Here is an 18,624-nt window from a genome sequence, read left to right on the forward strand (position 1 = left end):
CAGGCCTGACCCTGACCCATCCTTCCTCAGGGCGGGGGCTCCCTGCAGGAACTACAACAACTCCTCAGCCATAGGCTCAGGGACAGAACCCTAATCTCCCTGGGCCTGAGCCCCTAGAGGGAAGGGGGTTCTGCAGTCTCTGCGGACTTCCTCCCAGAAGAAGGAGCAGGCACCCATCTTTGCTGTTCTCCAGCCTCCTTGAGTGACATCTGCAGGCACAAGAGTGAACCAGAAGAACCGATGTGAAGCCCCAGAAAATTGCAGCAGCCATACAGAAGAGGGACCTGACCACTGAAAGAAAAACAAACAAACAGAAAGCAACAGCAACGGCATCAACAACAAAAACCCCATCAAAGGGCCAGCAGCCTGAAAGATCGAAACTAGACAAATTCAGGAAGATGAAAAAGAATCAACCAAAAAATGCCGAACACCCAAAAGGCCAGAGTGCCCCTTCTCCTCCAAATGATTGCAATGCCTCTCCAGCAAGGGTACAGAACTGGACAGAATATGAGATGAACAAATTAAAAGAAGTAGGCTTCAGAAGATAAAAAACTCTGCTGAGCTAAAGGAGCATGTTAAAATCCAACACAAAGAAGCTAAGAACTCCGATAAAAGGTTATAGTAACTGCTAGCTAGAATAACCAGTTTAGAAAGAAACATAAATTACCTGATGGAGCTGAAAAACACAGCACAGGAACCTCGTGAAGCATACACAGTATCAATAGCCGAATTGACCAAGCAGAAGAAAGGATATCAGAGTTTGAAGACCATCTTGCTGAAATAAGGCATGCAGAAAAGATTAGAGAAAAAAGAATGAAAAAGAACAAACAAAGCCTCCAAGAAATATGTGACTACATGAAAAGACCAAACCTATGATTGATTGGAGTATCTGAGGGAGATGGGAAGAATGGAAACAAGCTGGAAAACACACTTCAGGATATTATCCAGGAGAACTTTCCCAATCTATCAAGACAGGCCAGTGTGCAAATTCAGGAAATACAGAGAACACCACTAAGACAGTCCATGAGAAGATCAACCCCAAGACACATGAACATCAGATTCTCCAAGGTTGAAATGAAGGAATAAACGTTAAGGGCAGCCAGAGAGAAAGGCCAGGTCATGTACAAAGGGAAGCCCATAAGACTATGGGCAGAACTCTGAGAAGAAACCCTACAAGCCAGAAGAGTTTGGGGGTCAATATTCAACATTCTTAAATAATTTTAAACCCAGATTTTCAATTCAGCCAAACTAAGCTTCATAACTGAAGCAGAAATAAAATCAGAGGAAAAAAATAAATGGTGAGGAATTTCATCACCACCAGGCCTGCCTTGCAAGAGCTTCTGAAGGAAGCAAGCATTAAATATGGAAAGGAAAAGCCAGTAACAGCCACTGCAACAACACACCAAAATATAAAGACCAATGACACTATGAAGAAACTGCATCAACTAGTGTGAAAAATAACCAGATAACATCATGATGAAAGGATCAGATTCACATGTAACAATACTAACCTTAAGTGTAAATAAGCTAAATGCCCCAATTAAAAGACACAGGCTGGCAAATTGAATAAAGAGTCAAGATCCATTGGTGTGCTGTATTCAGGAGACCCATTTCACCTGCAAAGACACACATCTGCTCAAAATAAAGAGATGGAGGAAAATTTATCAAGCAAATGGAAAGCAAAGAAAAACAAGGGTTGCAATCCTAGTCTCTGACAAAACAGACTTTAAACCAGCAAAGATCAAAAAAGACAAGGGCATTACATAATGGTAAAGAGAACAAATCACCAAGAAGAACTAACTATCCTAAATATACTGCACCCAATACAAGAGCACCCAGATTCATGAAACAAGTACTTAGAGACCTGTAAAGAGACTTAGACTCCCACGCAATAATAATTGAGACTTTAACACCCCACTGTCAATATCAGACAGATCAATGAGACAGAAAATTAACAAGGATATTCAGGACTTGAACTCAGCTCTGGACCAAGTAAACCTAATAGATATCTACAGAAGCCTCCACCCCAAATCAAGAGAATATACATTCTTCTCAGTGCCATATGGCACATGTGATAAAAGAACTGAACTTCTCAGTGCTACATGGCACTTATCATAAAAGAATCTTCAGCAAATGCAAAAGAACTGAATTCATAACAAATAGTCTCTCAGACCACGGTGCAATCAAATTAGAACTCAGGATTAAGAAACTCACTCAAAACCACACAATTACATGGAAACTGAACAACCTGCTTCTGAATGACTCCTGGGTAAAAATTGAAATTAAGGCAGAAATAAAAAAGTTATTTGAAACTAATGAAAACAAAGAGACAATGTACCAGAATCTCTGGGACACCGCTAAAGTAGTGTTAAGACAGAAATTTATAGCACTAAATGCCCACGTTAGAAAGCTAGAAAGATCTCCAATCAACACCTTAACATCACAGTTAAAAGAGCTAGAGAGACAAGAGCAAACTAATACAAAAGCTAGCAGAAAAAAAGAAATAACTAAGATCAAAGAAGAATTGAAGGAGATAGAGACAGAAAAAAACTCTCCAAAAATTCAATGAATCCAGGAGGTGGTTTTATGGAAAAAAAAAAAAAAAAAATAGATAGTCCCCTAGCTAGAATAATAAAGGGGAAAAGAGAAAAATCAAATAGACACAATAAAGAATGATAAACGGGATATCACCACTGACCCCACGGAAATACAAACTGCCATCAGAGAATGTTATAAATATCTCTATGCAAATAAACCAGAAAATCTAGAAGAAATTGACAAATTCCTAAACACATACACCCTCCCAAGACTAAATCAAGAAGAAGTTGAATCTGTGAATAGACCATTAACAAGTTCTGAGATTGAGCAGTAATTAATAGCCTATCAACAACAACAACAACAACAAAAAGCCCAGGAATAGATGGATTCACAGCCGAATTATACCAGAGGTACAAAGAGGAACTGGTACCATTCCTTCTTGAACTACTCCAAAAAATTGAAAAGGAGTGACTTGTCCCTAACTCATTTTTTTAAGCCAGCATCATCCTGATACTAAAATCTGGCACAGACACAACAAAAAAAAGAAAATTTCAAGCCAATATCCCTGCTGAATGTTTACGTAAAAATCCTCAATAAAATACTGGCAAACCAAATCCAGCAGCGAATCAAAAAACTTATTCACCACAATCAAGTCGGCTTCATCCCTCGGATGCAAGGTTGGTTCAACATACACAAATCAATAAATGTAATCCCTCACATGAACAGAACCAAAGACAAAAACCACATCATTACCTCAGTCTATTCAGAAAAGGCTTTTGATATAATTCAAAATCCATTCATTTTAAAAACTCTCAATATACTAGGTATTGGTGGAACATGTCTCAAAATAATAAGAGCTATTAATGACAAACCCACATAAAATATCATACTGAATGGGCAAAAGCTGGAAGCATTCCCTTTGAAAACCAGTACAAGACAAGGATTCCCTCCCTCACCACTCCTATTCAATATAGTATTGGAAGTTCTGGCCAGGACAATCGGGCAAGAGAAAAAAATAAAGCGTATTCGAATAAAAACAGAGTAAGTCAAATTGTCTCTCTTTGCAGACAACATGATTCTGTATTTAGAAAAGCCCATCATCTCAGCCCAAACTTCTTAAGCTGATAAGCAACTTCAGCAAAGTCTCAGGATACAAAATCAATGTGCAAAAATCGAAGCATTGCTTTACACAAACAACAGACAAATAGCCAAATCATGAATGAATTCCCATTCACATTTGCTATAAAGAGAATAAAATACCTAGGAATACAGCTAACAAAGGAAGTGAAGGAACTCTTCAAGGAAAACTGCAAATGATTGCTCAAGGAAATAAGAGAGGACACAAACAAATGGAAAAATATTCCATCCTCATGCATAGGAAGAATCAATATTGTAAAAATGTCCATACTGCCCAAAGTAGTTTATAGATTCAATGCTATTCCCATCAAACTACCATTGACATTCTTTACAGAATTAGAAAAGACTACTTTAAATTTCATATGGAATCAAAGAAGACCCTGTATAGCCAAGACAATGATAAGCAAAAAGAACAAAGCTGGAGGCATCATGCTACCTGACTTCAAACTATACTACAAGGCTACAGTAACCAAAACAGCATGGTACTGGTACCAAAACAGACATACAGACAAATAGAACAGAACAGAGACCTCAGAAATAACACCACACATTTACAACCATCTGATCTTTGACAAACCTGACAAAAACAAGCAAAGGAAAATGGATCTCCTATTCAATGAATGGTGCTGGGAAAACTAGCTGGCCATATACAGAAAACTGAAACTGGACCCCTTCCTTATACCTTATACAAAAATTAATTCAAGATGGATTAAAGATTTAAATGTAAAACCCAAAACTATAAAAATCCTGAAAGAAAATCTAGGCAATACCTCTCAGGACATAGGCATGCACAAAGACTTCATGACAAAATCCGCAAAAGCAATTGCAAAAAAAGCCAAAATTGACCAGTGGGATCTACTTAAACTAAAGAGCTTCTGCACAGCAAAAGAAAGTATCATCAAAGTGAATAGGCAGCCTACAGAATGGGAGAAAATATTTACAGTCTACCAATCTGACAAAGGTCTAATATCTAGAATTTATAAGGATCTTAAAAATATTTATGAGATAAAAACAAAACCCCATCAAAAAGTGGGTAAATCATGTGAACAGGCACTTCTCAAAAGAAGACATTTACACAGCCAACAAACATAGGAAAAAAAGCTCAACATCACTGATCATTCGAGAAATGCAAATCAAAACCACAATGAGATACCATCTAATGCCAGTCAGAAGAGCTATTATTAAAAAGTCAAGAAATAATAGATGCTGGTGAAGCTGTGGAGGAATAGGAACACATTTACACTGTTAACGGGAATGTAAATTATTTCAACCATTGGGGAAGACAGTGTGGCAATTCCTCAAGAATATAGAACCGGAAATACCATTTGACCCAGCAATCCCATAACTGGGTATATACCAAAAGGAATATAAATCATTCTACTACAAAGACACATGCAAATGTTTGTTTATTGCAGCACTATTTACAATAGCAAAGTCATGAAACCAACCCAAATTTCAATGAATGATATACTGGATAAAGAAAATGTGGTAAATATACACCATGGAATACTAGGCAGCCATAAAAAGGAATGAGACGTTTGCAGGGACATGGATGAAAGTGGATGCCATCATCCTCAACAAACTAACACAAGAACAGAAAACACAAGAACAGAAAACCAAACACCACATGTTCTCACTCATAAAGGGGAGGTGAACATTGAGAACACATGGACACAGAGAGGGGAACAACACATACCAGAGCCTGTTGGGGGGTAAGGGGTGAGGGGAGGGAACTTAGAGGACAGGTGTTCAGCAAGCCACCATGGCACACGTGTACCTATGTAATAAACCTTCACATTCTGCACATGTATCCCAGAACTTAAAGCAAAATAAAATAAATAAATACATATTTATTCAGTGTAAATAAACCAGACAATTTTCAAGGTTTCAAGGCTCTATACATAAAAGAAACATGAAACCCTGTTTTCATTAATTCACATTATAATAAATTTCTTAAAAATTCAAATGGGTAGTCATGAAATTTCTGTGTGGGTTTAAAGCTGATTGTTCACATGCCTCTGTGTGGGTTTAAAGCTGATTGTTCATATATTTTCCCATTCAGATTACTTTGGAGTTGGAATATTAAAAGCAACCTTAAAAATTACATTGGACATCAATATATAGACTTATTTCAGTGATGCATATAAGAAAGGGACACCAAGCCATGAAGAAATGATCATTTTTCTTTGTTTATTAACTATGCCCCATATGGACTTATCTTAGAGAACTTATAATATAGAATTACAGGGTTTACAAATATTTCTTCCCTGGTACACACTAGGATCCTTGATGTATCTTTTTAACTAAACTGTCTAGCAAGATCAAGACAGAATGGTGATCAATATTTTAAAAGTAGTTTAGCCCAGAATGTTGGAAGTGAGGAAAGGAAAGGGCTTTGAGGGCATACCTAGGTACATAAATCATAATTTGATTTAAAAATATTGCTTAATGTCTAAGGCAGCTATTATATTTCTAAAGAAAGTAGCATTTCATTCAGAGGCTGCCCAGAGTTTAAATTACACTATAGTTTTTCTTTCTTTCTGCAAATCATTCTTTCTGATTTGCAGTTTTTTCCAAACAGAGCCATATTATTGGAACAAAAGTTTGATGTTCATGTCCAACAAGCTCTGATATTTTATGGATACATTTGTATAGAGCAAGAATTCTTGCTCTGAACCCTGGGTGACCACAAATAAATTGAGAGGCCGTGATTATTGGATGCTGAGAGAAAGTAGCATACTTAAACCCACAGTGCAGATAATCAGGAGGCAAGCAAAAACAAAGTTAATATGCCCCATAAATGTCTTCAGTGTTCTTCAGGGTAATTGGGATCTCAAAAGATTTGGTTCAGATCCAAACAAATACACATTCTGTGTTTTAGCTCAGTATTTTTTAAAACAAGAAACTGCCACACAGCAAAAAATTGTTTACTTTGTTGGACAAACCAAATCAGTTCTCAAAAAATGACTGGTGCTTATAAAAAGTTATAAATATCGAATAGCTCTAAAACAAACCACCTGACCAAGAGGGAAGTCAGCTTGTGATTAGTATTTACATTGGACACCAGTTTTGTAATCACTGACTTATGTGCAAACTGGTGCAGAAATTCTATAAACTTTTGCTGTTTTTGATACCTGCTTTTTGTTTCATTTTGCTTTGTTTTGTTTTGTAAAAATGATAAAACTTCAGAAAATAAAATGTCAGTGTTGAATCAAAAAATTTAAAAAATAAAAATTTTGCTTAAATCTCCCACTTTCAATTTGTGGACATGGGAGTAACATTTACTTAAAAAGCTGTGTGAGATTGTGATTATCTGAAACACCATGTATGAGGTATGACACTCAGTAGATAAAACATCAATGGCAATTTTTACTCAAGGATGAAAAGGCTCGATTATATTTTACATGCTATAGATATAAAACTAAATTCATTGATTTAATTCTGATTAATTTTGCTTACAATAAAATTTCTTACATGATAATTTAAATGGAGTATACAGAGTAGTTTATTGGTTCAAATTATTTATTATATTTTAAATTTCCCATAAATCATGTTTCTCCAGCCTAGATTTCTTTTAAGTTACATTTAAAAAAAAATCCCAATTAAAATATAATGACATTAAAATGCATGTTATCATAAAACAAACAATTCAGATATGTTTCTTCCTTTTTTTAAAGATGGTAAGGCAGACTTTATTTTGGAAGGGGGTATGTGGCCTATTGCAAGGGCCCAGGGACTGTTGCAATGGGATCTTACAGTGGGTAAGAAAGATTGAAATCAACTCTCAGGAAAGTTTCCTTAGATGCTTGGTGACATTACAAACAACAGACAGCTATCTAGCATTCCTTTTTTACAGGGTACTATAGAAAAACAAGAAAAGGAAATATATTGTTATATTAACAGCAAGACCTTGGAGTGAAAGCCCTTTCACTGCATATTTAGAAGAGCAACTAGTAAAATTTGCTTTTACAAAATGGATACACAACAACATAAATTAAGGCTATGACTTCTTAATTAAATGAATGAATGCTTTAATTCATTTAGTTATTTACAAATGCATTTCTTAAGTGGTGATTGCTCTTAGGTTTTCTTGCGTCCATTGTTAATTTCATTTAAAGGTGGTGTATCTTTGCATTCAAAAAATGATAAATTATTATCTTCAACAGAATCTAAGAACAAAAGGCAGAAGAATAAGCCAGTAGATAGACATTTTGGAAGAGAAACGGAACTTAACATAGATAACAAGTTTCATTTAAGCCAAGAAGAGGAAATCGTGCTGACAATCAAACTTTTAAACCTCCTTGATTTTTTTTTTAATCAAGTGCCTGGAATAGAAAAGATCCCATCTCAATGGTTTTACATATTTCACCTTCCTTTTAGCTGTTAGGATTTTTTTGAAAACTCATCTGTTTATCATTCATGACTTCAAAGCCATAAACTAAATCTTCAGCCGCTGGGGAAATCCTTCAAAAACCATGATTCACTTTTAAAAAGTGCATTCATGCACTGAAATTTATTTTTCTCTATTTGTTCTATTATATTGGATACTATTTGTACAATTAATAGGCAATGGAAATAGAACTTTGCTTATATTATTTATTAATCTTGAATACATCTGTCTACTATAAACAAAGGCCAATTTGACTGCAGTTTCAGAGGTTAGTGTTTTGGTGAGCAAATGCCTTCTAATAGAAACATCCATTGCAAGTACTAAAGTTAAATAAAATTTGCCAGAATCTACATCTTCGATTTTACACCGATGGTAGTTTATTTGACTTGAATTTAAATAATTTTTTCATTCAGTTTTTTTACTCAGAATGTATCAATCAGATTGGATTTGATCCAACATTTTGTTGTTGTTTTCTTATGAGAGTAACAGTAGTTTTTTTCTTATGAGTATGTTGTTTTCTTATGAGAGTAACAGTAGTTGTGTCCTGGTGTTTCAGTCACTTAAAATGGGGAGGTAGTGTACAATCGACTATTTTCACTATATATGATCATATATGATCCCCTTGTTTCTGTAACAAATACTTTATTATATATTAATTTAAAATAATAACAGATTCCAGAGAGTGAATCGTAGAAGTTGACTAAAGATAACAATAGTAATATTACAATTCCTAGAAATCTCTTAAATGCTTTTAACAATTTAATTCTTAGAAAAGTTCTTTAAGACATCTTTGTCATCAAAATGTAATCTTTGCATTATTTTATGAGTCTACTTTGGTCAGAGATTACATCAACCACAAAGCATTTATACTAATATATACCTGGGTGTAAATAGCCAGAGTTAAAAAAAAAAAATCAAGTAGTAGTTGATTTGGTGGATACTTTTTCAGAAATAAAAATGTATTTTTCTTATGAACTGTAAATGAAAAGGGAAGAGTTGCATAGATGCCTGTCAGTATCATATTCCTCAGTGTTGCAGGCACTTTTCCTGATTTGATAAGGTGAAGTAAATATGCAAATTAATGTCAACCTTATTTTTTGTTTTGTTAATTGCTACACACTCTGAAAGGGAATGTTACTGATAGTAAATCACGACTTTTAAAATAAGTGTTAGGACATTTATTATTTCAATTACCATATGTAAGCAACCTAATAAAAATATTAGCATAATCCCCTAATGCAGCTTTCATCATCTCTTTAGATTTACTTGCTATGCTATCAGTCAGTTATGAATGGAAATCAGAAATAGTTTAAGTAAATTAAGCAAAAATTACTTTGAATGCCTACTGATTTTCTGCTCTGACATATACAGATCTTATCAACTATTCAAAACTGAAGTGCTTTAGCATTATCTTACATTGCTCTTATAATTAACAAGGTTGATACAAAGGACATGGTTGTAAGAAATACATTTTCAACATATTTAAACATAACATTATATATAATTACTGACTCCTCAGATAAATGCAAATCAGTAAGGAATGAAGGAATACTCAGCAGGTCTATTCTAGGCTCCTTTTGTGAACCCCTAGCATAAAGGTAAATTACTGTACTTTATTATACAGTTATCCTAAAGAACTCAAGGAAATGTGTTTTTAATGCATTAAACATCTCGTTTGAGCCTTTTATCCCACATGTGTTTTATTTTGCCTTTCTGTACCTTACTGCCCTTTTGTCCTGTTTCGACATTTGTCTAAAGGATTTGTTCTCCTCCTGATGGGTCTAATATTCTCCCCATGGAACCCTAAATTTCTATATGGGACCTCACATTTCCTACTTCTGAGCAATCCAGTAATGCTACATCAACCTCCCAAGGGAATCAACAATTTGGTGACTTTTATCAATACTTTGCTTTCATTGTGCTCTAATCTTATGAGTATACTTTATCTCACTCAAGGTTTTATTTTATTTGCAGATGATAAATATAATAATTGCATTATGTACTATGGTGCTACAAAAACTATCCCTAAGGGTTCTGAAATCCACCAGTTTATATGAGCTAGCTATTTTTGAAAAGAAAATAATTCAGAACTTTCCAGGGAATTGTAATATATAATCAATTCAAATAAATAAAAATGAAGTTAATTTATAACAGATTGTGTCAAGTTGTGTTATACAATCTCTTTGATTTAGGATAAGGTATTTCTTTTTCAAACATAATCCATTCATCCTCAGTGTTGAAATACATGGGTGAAAATAGATTACACTCACATAAAATTAATTGTTTAGTCACACCCTGTAATGGTTTGAATCATGTCCCCTAAAATTTCATGGCCAGCCAGAACCTCAAAATGTGTCATTATTTGGAAATAGGCTATTTGAAGATGTAATTATTTAATATGAGGTCATACTGAATTAGGTGGGCCCTAATGTTCTTAAAAAAGGAGAGAACACATTTGCACACATGCACACAGTAAAGGCCATGTGTAGACAAAGGCAGAGATTGGAGTAATGCTGCCACAAACCAAGGAAGGCCTGGTCTACCAGAAGCTGGAAGAGGCTATGAAGGATTCTTTCCTAAAGATTTCTGAGAGTAAATGACCTTTCTGATACATTGGTGTTAGACTCCCAGCCTCCAGAAGAGTGAGAGAATAAATATTTGTTGCTTTAAGCCATCCAGTGTGTGGTAATTTGTTACAGTAACGTTAGGAAGCTAATACACATTCATAAGATCTAGCTTAAGGGGAAAAATTGGTGAGAAAAAAATAAAAAAAAAAAGAAGTGTATTGAAAAAGTTATTTATCAGTAACTTGGATGATAATTTTAGGAAATAAACTCATATTAAGCTGTAAAATTGTGACAATTTAGGGATTGTTTTAAAAGAAAGAAAAATAATAGAAATATAGTATGATGAAAACAGAATGGGTTTTATTTAGAAAATGTACAGACCAAATAATATTACTCAAATGTAACTTCTCTATAGTCTTAAATGAATTATCAAGTTGGGATATAAATATCCCAACATTCATATACTTAAAGTGTTTAGAAAATATAGTGATTTTTTTCTCAATAATTATAAGATTTATTATTGATTGTTGTCATTTTGATATTTGATTGACAGTTTTACTATGATGTTCCAAGTTGTAATTTTTTTTTTTTTATTTTATCCACCTGGTGGTTTCTGGAAATACTTACCCTGTTTTTGGATGTCATTTATTACTACTATATTAAGAATTCTGACCAGTATCTCTTCAAACATTGTTTCTTCTGTCTTCCCAATTTCACTTCTGAAACCTGAATTAAATACAAATTATATGCTTTTGTTATGTCCTGTATATTTTTCAACATCCTTTTCTGTATCTTTCAGTCTTTTCTTCTTTTCATGCTTTGACCTGGATATTTTCTACTGACCTCTTTCAGTTCACTTATCCTTTCTAACTCTGTTTTTAATTTGCGGTTAAGTCTATTATGTTCTTAATTTTCACTAATATATTTCAGTGGTAGATATTTTAAAGTTGATAATTTTCTAATAAAATGTCTCTCTAAGTATCTACTTTCTTTATTGTTATCACAGTTATTTTAAGACTGTGACAGAGAATCAGAGAACTCTGCTTTTCTGATTACCTGTGTTGTGTTTCTACGTTCGGTTTTCACTATCTTGATTTTTAATCAATTGATACTGTCTCTGATCAGACCAGCCAATTTTTTATTTGCTACAGATATCTGTGTATAAAATTGTGTGACAAATATTTTATGTTTCTGCAAAAATGATTGACTCTTATTCTGGCAGGCAGTCCTGTAAAGGCAAATCACCCCACTCAAGTCAGGGATTGAGGTGATTTGAGGCTGGATTTTAATGTTTGTGAGGTCGGCCTCTCTCTGATTTGTGATGATTCTTAGGGTGTTAGACTTACCTCAGGGGTCTCAATAAATAAATAAATAAATAAATAAATTCATAAATATAAACAAATAAAAAAGGTGTTTATTTTGTTTCTGCACCTTAATAGACTCTAAAATCCAATCTTTGTTTAACATCATAAGTCTGCCAAGTGCTCTGGTTGGTAATTAGCTCCTCAGATGTCACTTTTACATGAGCACATGACCCCTTGCCAGCTAGGTTTTGGAGTGTACTTATTTATAGGTACACTTTTCAATAATACCATGGTCTCATGGTCACTCAAGTCTGGTTGCCGTGATTACTCAAATTAATTTAAAAGGATGCACTTTTATACAAATTTTGTTTTTCTTCAGGAGAATCCTTCTAAATGCAAGCTGATGCAAGGTAGCTTTTCATATCTAGAAGCAGAGATTACATTAAGAAAATGCATACCTAGACTAAGAATAAGGAGTTTCTTAAATTTTGCAGGAAACTTTTTATTTTTTTGTCAAAGAAAAACTGCAATTTACCTGTGACTAACCATATGAATGAACTTAAATCAGAAACTATGTTTCTTACCATTAGGTCATAGAGATATCTGAGTATTTCTCCTAAGTTAAAAGAAAAATTTCCAGAAGTATAAGTTCTCTTGGTCTTTGTTTTTGGTTTCATAATAAATGGAATCATTCACCAGTCATCATGAGGTTGACTGCTTTTGAATGGAAAAAATGGTCACTAAAAATGGTCCAAATGAAAAACTGCCTTTATCATGTACTAAATTTGCATTTAGGTTTTAAACTATCTCTATTTTTATTGTCAAATAACTAAACTTGGACATACATAACATGCTATTTTAAAATAAAGTTTTAATTTAATTTTCAGAAATTAATGAAAATAAATCATACATTTCTGCAAATCATACACAGGGAAATGTAAATCTTCTCTCACTGCATCCTCTCCACTATTTTCAGCCATATTTTTCTTATGCAGTGTCCATTATATTTACCAATTTATTGTGTATCCTCTTAACCATGGCTATCTAGTCTCAAAGATTGTTCTATTTAAATGTTTATGGAATACTAGTATTTTTAACTGCTGCATGGTATTCCATTCAATCTCTATTTATGTCATTTTTGACTAAGTTATTTTTGGTGATTTTCTAATATAAACAATGACTATCCTAATATATACATTATTGCCCACATAGTTATTTCTGTATAATAAATTTTAGGTGAAGTCTTATTTAATCAATTGATATATGACATCAGATTCTTTTAATTTCTATAGTTTTTGATATGATCAAACTTATACAGGAAATCACATCTTTTATTAGCATTTTGGTAATTCCTGTGCAATTCTTCTTTCATATCACTTTCAGAATTGGCTTACGATGCTTTGTAAAATAGAAACACTTATTTAAATTTTGATTCAGATTATTTTCATTAATACAATAAGTTTTTTTTTAATGGTGAGTCTTCTATCCAGACTCTTAATAAGCCTCTTCATTTACTCTCTTTTTTTTTTTTAATTGTCCTTCTATAAAGTTCCATACTTTTTTCCTTATTGGTCTTCTCATTTCACTTTAGATATTATAATTTATTTTGTAGTCATTGTGACTGAAAACTTTTTTTCATTACTTTTTCTTACTGGTTAAGGATGGCATATAGAGAAGAAAATGTGTTTTATATGATAGTCTTGTAGCCAAATACCTTGCTGACCTCTCTTATTGTTCTCATGGATAGCCTATTTAGATGATACTATCTTCTGCGAATATCAACAGTATTATCTTTTCTTTTACGATGTTTATACATTTCCGATTTTTTGTCATTTGTTTTAAACATTGGTTTGGACCTCAGTACATCTTCTTAATTTTTTGTTCTCTATTTTTTTTAACAGCTTTTTGTAGTATGGCTTACAAAAAAATGGAATTCACCTGCTTTAAGTAAACAATTCAACACTTTTTAGTAAAATTAGAAAATTGGGCAAACATTCCCATTATTGAATTTTGAAACATTTCCTTTACCCTAAAAGATCTCTTGTGCCCATTTGCAGTTATTCACCATTCCATTTCCAGCTCTAATAAACAAAAATCTCATACAGTATTGCATAGTACTAAGTGACTCGTTTGCCAAACTTGCCATTTCTGTAGTTCATGAGAATGGCAGAAATGTTTTATTTTTAAGTGTGATTTGAACAATTAGTTTCTTATCAACTAAGTAAAATAAGTTTCTTTTTTCATGAATTTACTAAGATATTTTTATTTGAAATTTATTTTTAATTTTGTCAAATGGATTTTCTGAATCAATTCGGATAACACCATTTTTTCTCATTGAATCTAGGTAAGTTTATGAAGAAATTTTCTCAGGTTGAGCTTTATTTGCGTTTTCTTTTTGCCTCTATTTGCACATGAAGTATTTGTTTTCAGATATCTGTATTAATTATTCATTGCTGCACAACAAATTCAGTAGTCTACAAAAACAATAATCCTTTATTATTTCTCATGCTTTTTGTGAGTACAGAATTTGGTAGCATTTAAGTTCAGTAGTTCTGGCTCAGCGTCTCTCAAAAGTTGCTGACTAGAGATGTAGTCATCTGAACTGTGGAGCTGGAGGATCCTGTTCAAAGGGGGTTTATTCACAGGCCTGGCAATTAAGGTTAGCAAATGGTTTTCTCTTTTCATGAACCTTTGCACAAGACTTCTTGCATCTTCTTACTATACAAAGGATGACTTCCTCCCCAAACTAGCAATGCAAGAAACCTGGGTGAAGACTGCAGCACATTTATGACCTCACCTTGGCAGTAATACACTGTAATTTCTTTCTTATTCTATTGGTCAAATAGGCCAGCCTCAAATGAATGGAGAGACTAAACAAGGGCAAAAATAATATGAGACAAACATCATTGAAATTAAGATTCACAGATCCTAACATATTCTTTTGCTATTGTTAGTGCATAATTTTAACATTTATGATTCTACATGACATTGGGCTATCCTTTTATTTCTTATGGGATGCTTATTAAGATGGTGTTATATCAACCTTACAAAATTACTTTGCTACATTTCTGAATTTTCAGTTTAGTGCAGCATATTTGTTACCTGACAAATTGTATAAATCCATCATGAGAACAGGTAATTTAAACCTATGTCTCTCAAACATGGTGAGATCAAACAGAAGAAAACAGAGAGTGATAACAAAGATTAGTTGGAAAATATAATTATCAAGCTGGATAATTATGTATAGAAATCTACATTTAACAATTAGAAATTAAACTTCACATATTCTCAAAAAGGAACATGCATCGGTTATGATATTAATTAATTAGCTATATTTTATATAGCTCTTACTACAGGCCAGAACATGTTCAGAAGTCTGTACATATATTAGGTCATTTAATTCTCACAAATAACCCATACTTCTACTATACTTCTACTATATTCATTTTACAGAATATATATCTAAAGAAGAGATGATTGAAAGGTATATAACTGTTAAGTGAACATGATTAGTATTTAAATCTACCATTTTCACTCCAGAATCTGGGGAGTTAGCCAATGCTATATGACCTCTCAAATAGTGACTCTCAACAAATAAATAAATACTTAATGAACTATCCAAAATGGTTTTTGAAAATATAATCAAAGCACAATTATTAAAGAGGATAAAAAAATTTAAAATCGACATTTATTTGAAAAAGCTAAAGATACCCATAAGTAATGTGTGGTTAAAGTAGAGATCATAGTGAAAATCAAAATAATACTATTTGGAATTGAATAGTATATAATAAAACTAAATATACATTTGTGAAATTGAAAAATACATATATTTGAGATAAATGTATACCCTTAAAACTTATGTTAGAAAGTAAGAACATTGAAATTTAGTAAGTTAAAAGGCCATATTAAGAAGTTAGAAAATCATAAATAGACTAAATACAAAGAAGGATGATTAGATGACAAAAAATTGGAGTCAAATATCAATGAAATAGAAAACCAAGAAGCAATATAGAGGATAAAATTTGTGTGTTTTGGTTGTATTTATGAAGAGGAGAGAAATATAACAACCTACAATATTGGATTTGAATGACACCTATCCTCAAGTAGATGTCTCAGGAAGTGTTGATAGGTGTAGAATTTCATCATTACTTATGCATTGAAAACTGTTTTAAATGGTTAAATAATTTATTTGGGAGAATGTAGCTGTATATAAAATCTTTAGAGCACATTTTCTTGAAGTTCTTTAGAAAATTATTCACTATTATTGTTTACCCTGTAAATTGGTCTTGGAATGCTAGTATACAATTTTTTGTCATCCAATCTTTTTTCCTGGAAGCTTTGAAGATTTTTGCCTTTGAAAAGTAACAGTTTTATTATTATAGTTCTCAGCATTGATTGTTCAGAGTTAATTTTCCAAAGTATCTGGTGAGCCCTTTCAGTGTGTATATTCAGACTTTGTTGTATTTCTGAAGTGTTGTTTTGCATTATGGTTTTAAATATTAGTTCTGTTTCATTGTTTTGTTTTTTATCAAAGATTCCAAAATAGTGTGAATGTTATTTTTCTATGCAGGTGTTCCATATTCATATTTATTTTTTGACTTGTTAGATCTCTTCCTTCTTAAAACATATTTTCCTATGTTTCTTCAATGTTTCTTACTAAATTTTCGTTTGAGCCTTGTCTCCCTTGAGCACGAAATAATTCACTTTTATTTAGTTGAGTTAAATTTGTCTTCTTCCATTTCTTTCCTAAGTTCTCTTTTATCCCTAAAATTTCCATTCTGCTATTAAATCAATTTTTTCATATACCTTATAGGTTTAAAATATTTATTTGATTTCTGTTATATTTGTTTTCTAAGGTTCATTTTCTTTTCATTAATTATGAATGTATTTTACTTTGATCATCATTTTAATATCTATATTAAAGTTCTTGACTGTCAATTCTATCATATGGTTATTATCATGGCTGGCATCTGTTGATTGTCTTTTTCTTTGACAGTAGATGGCATTTTCCTGGATCTGCATATATTTAGTAATTTTAGATTATATCTGTAGATAACGAAAACTGCAAATTCTGTTATATTCCTCTGAAGTATTTATTTTTATTTGTCTTTTGTAGAAAATTAACTCATATGTGTTCAAACTGAAAACTCTAGTATGCTTATAGAAAGTGGCTAACATTGTTTGAATGTTCCTGTTAATTCTTAGTTCAAAGGCCATTAAATAACCAGGATCCACCTTAAAACCATATTTCTGCTCCTCTTCTCTGACTTTCTCCTTTTTGGCTCCTTTCTCCTTCTTTAATAGCCTAAAATGTTCAGCCTCCCCTGTCCAGAAACATACTGGGCTTTCTATTACATTTTTAGCTACCCCAAATCGTTGTCTTGGTTGTTGCTGTCAGTGGAAAATATAAGAAAAGAAGGAAAGAGAGAGAGAAGAAGGAAGGAAGGAAGGAAGGAAGGAAGGAAGGAAGGAAGGAAGGAAGAAGGAAGGAAGGAAGGAAGGAAGGAAGGAAGGAAGGAAGGAAGGAAGGAAGGAAGGAATATTACTGCATACCTGGTTGTTTCCTCTAAGTTTTAACTTCCTTTAAAATTTGCCTGCATTTTGTTATTATATTATATATTTGTTTTAACTTGAGTTTACAGCTGGTATCAACAACATTTATTTATCAGTTTCATACTCTGTAATTACAGAAAAATGCCTCTATGGACTTTTTTTAAGAAATTGTTTATTCTTTCTGTTCTTCTGAGTGGACAAATCTACTAATTTGCCATTAAACTAATCAACCTATTTTATTTATTGCAATTTTCAGTTTGCTGTTATCCCTTCCAGTAACTTTTCCATTTCAGATATTTTATTTTAGTTCAAAAATTTCTGTTTGGTTCCTTTTGGAGTTTTTCTTTTTTTGCTGAGATTTCTCATCTGTTCACTTATTTGGACTATCATTTTCTTTAAGTCCTTAAACATTTTTACTTAGCTGCATTAAAGTTTTTTCCAGCTACTTAAAATGAATACACCAATTTAAGTCTTTTTCTACTTTTGTCCATATCTCTTGTTTATGAGATATATTTACCTACTTCTTTGCATGTCAAGTAATTTTGGTTAGGCAGTAGAGATTATATATGGTCTATTATAGATAATCTAGATTTCTTACCCTCTTCTGAAGTGTTTTGATTTTTTTTTTTCCAACAGGTAATAAGGTAGTTTTGGTACTCTTTTCCCTTTAGTTAAAAAATGTTTGGAAAAATTTAGTTAAAAAATCTAAGGAAAATCCCTTAGATTTTGGACATAGTCTTTACTCCAAAAATTGAGCCTCAGTGGAAAGCCTGAGGTGTTTACCAGCTGCCTATAACTTGACAAGTCTCAAACTCACATTTCAGTTACTCCTGCATTGGATAGAGCTTAGATCTCTGGTCAGAAGTTTCAGAATTGCAGCTGACTCATGCTTTCCGGTAAGTCCTTACAAGTATCCCCAACATATACAAAATGCAAGACTCAGTCAAGGTTTGGGGTGTACATTGTATGTAGATTTTAGAGTTCCCAATCTGTGTCAGATTCTTTCCCAGGATTTTTCCACTCAGTCTCCAGCCACATTGACAATGTTTAAGCCCATGCTCTACTTCCCAAAGAAGGAAGACTGTAGTTTTCTACTTGAGTTCTTGATATTTGTGCAATACTAAATGTGGCACTA

General features: G+C 32.8%; 1 long non-coding RNA gene across 1 annotated transcript in view; it reads right to left on the reverse strand.

Annotated features, from left to right (window-relative positions):
- Nucleotides 1-7,747: 7,747 nt before the first annotated feature.
- Nucleotides 7,748-18,624, reverse strand: part of LOC131382849 (uncharacterized) — an 82,246-nt gene continuing 71,369 nt past the window's right edge. The window contains exons 7-8 of the long non-coding RNA XR_009212427.1: nt 11,260-11,358; nt 7,748-7,844 (exon numbers count right to left, since the gene is read on the reverse strand). This is a non-coding gene — a long non-coding RNA (uncharacterized LOC131382849). The remainder of the gene's footprint in view (nt 7,845-11,259; nt 11,359-18,624) is intronic.

This window comes from Hylobates moloch, unplaced genomic scaffold (genome assembly GCF_009828535.3).
Source record: "Hylobates moloch isolate HMO894 unplaced genomic scaffold, HMol_V3 SCAFFOLD_2, whole genome shotgun sequence".
Lineage (NCBI taxonomy): Eukaryota > Metazoa > Chordata > Mammalia > Primates > Hylobatidae > Hylobates > Hylobates moloch.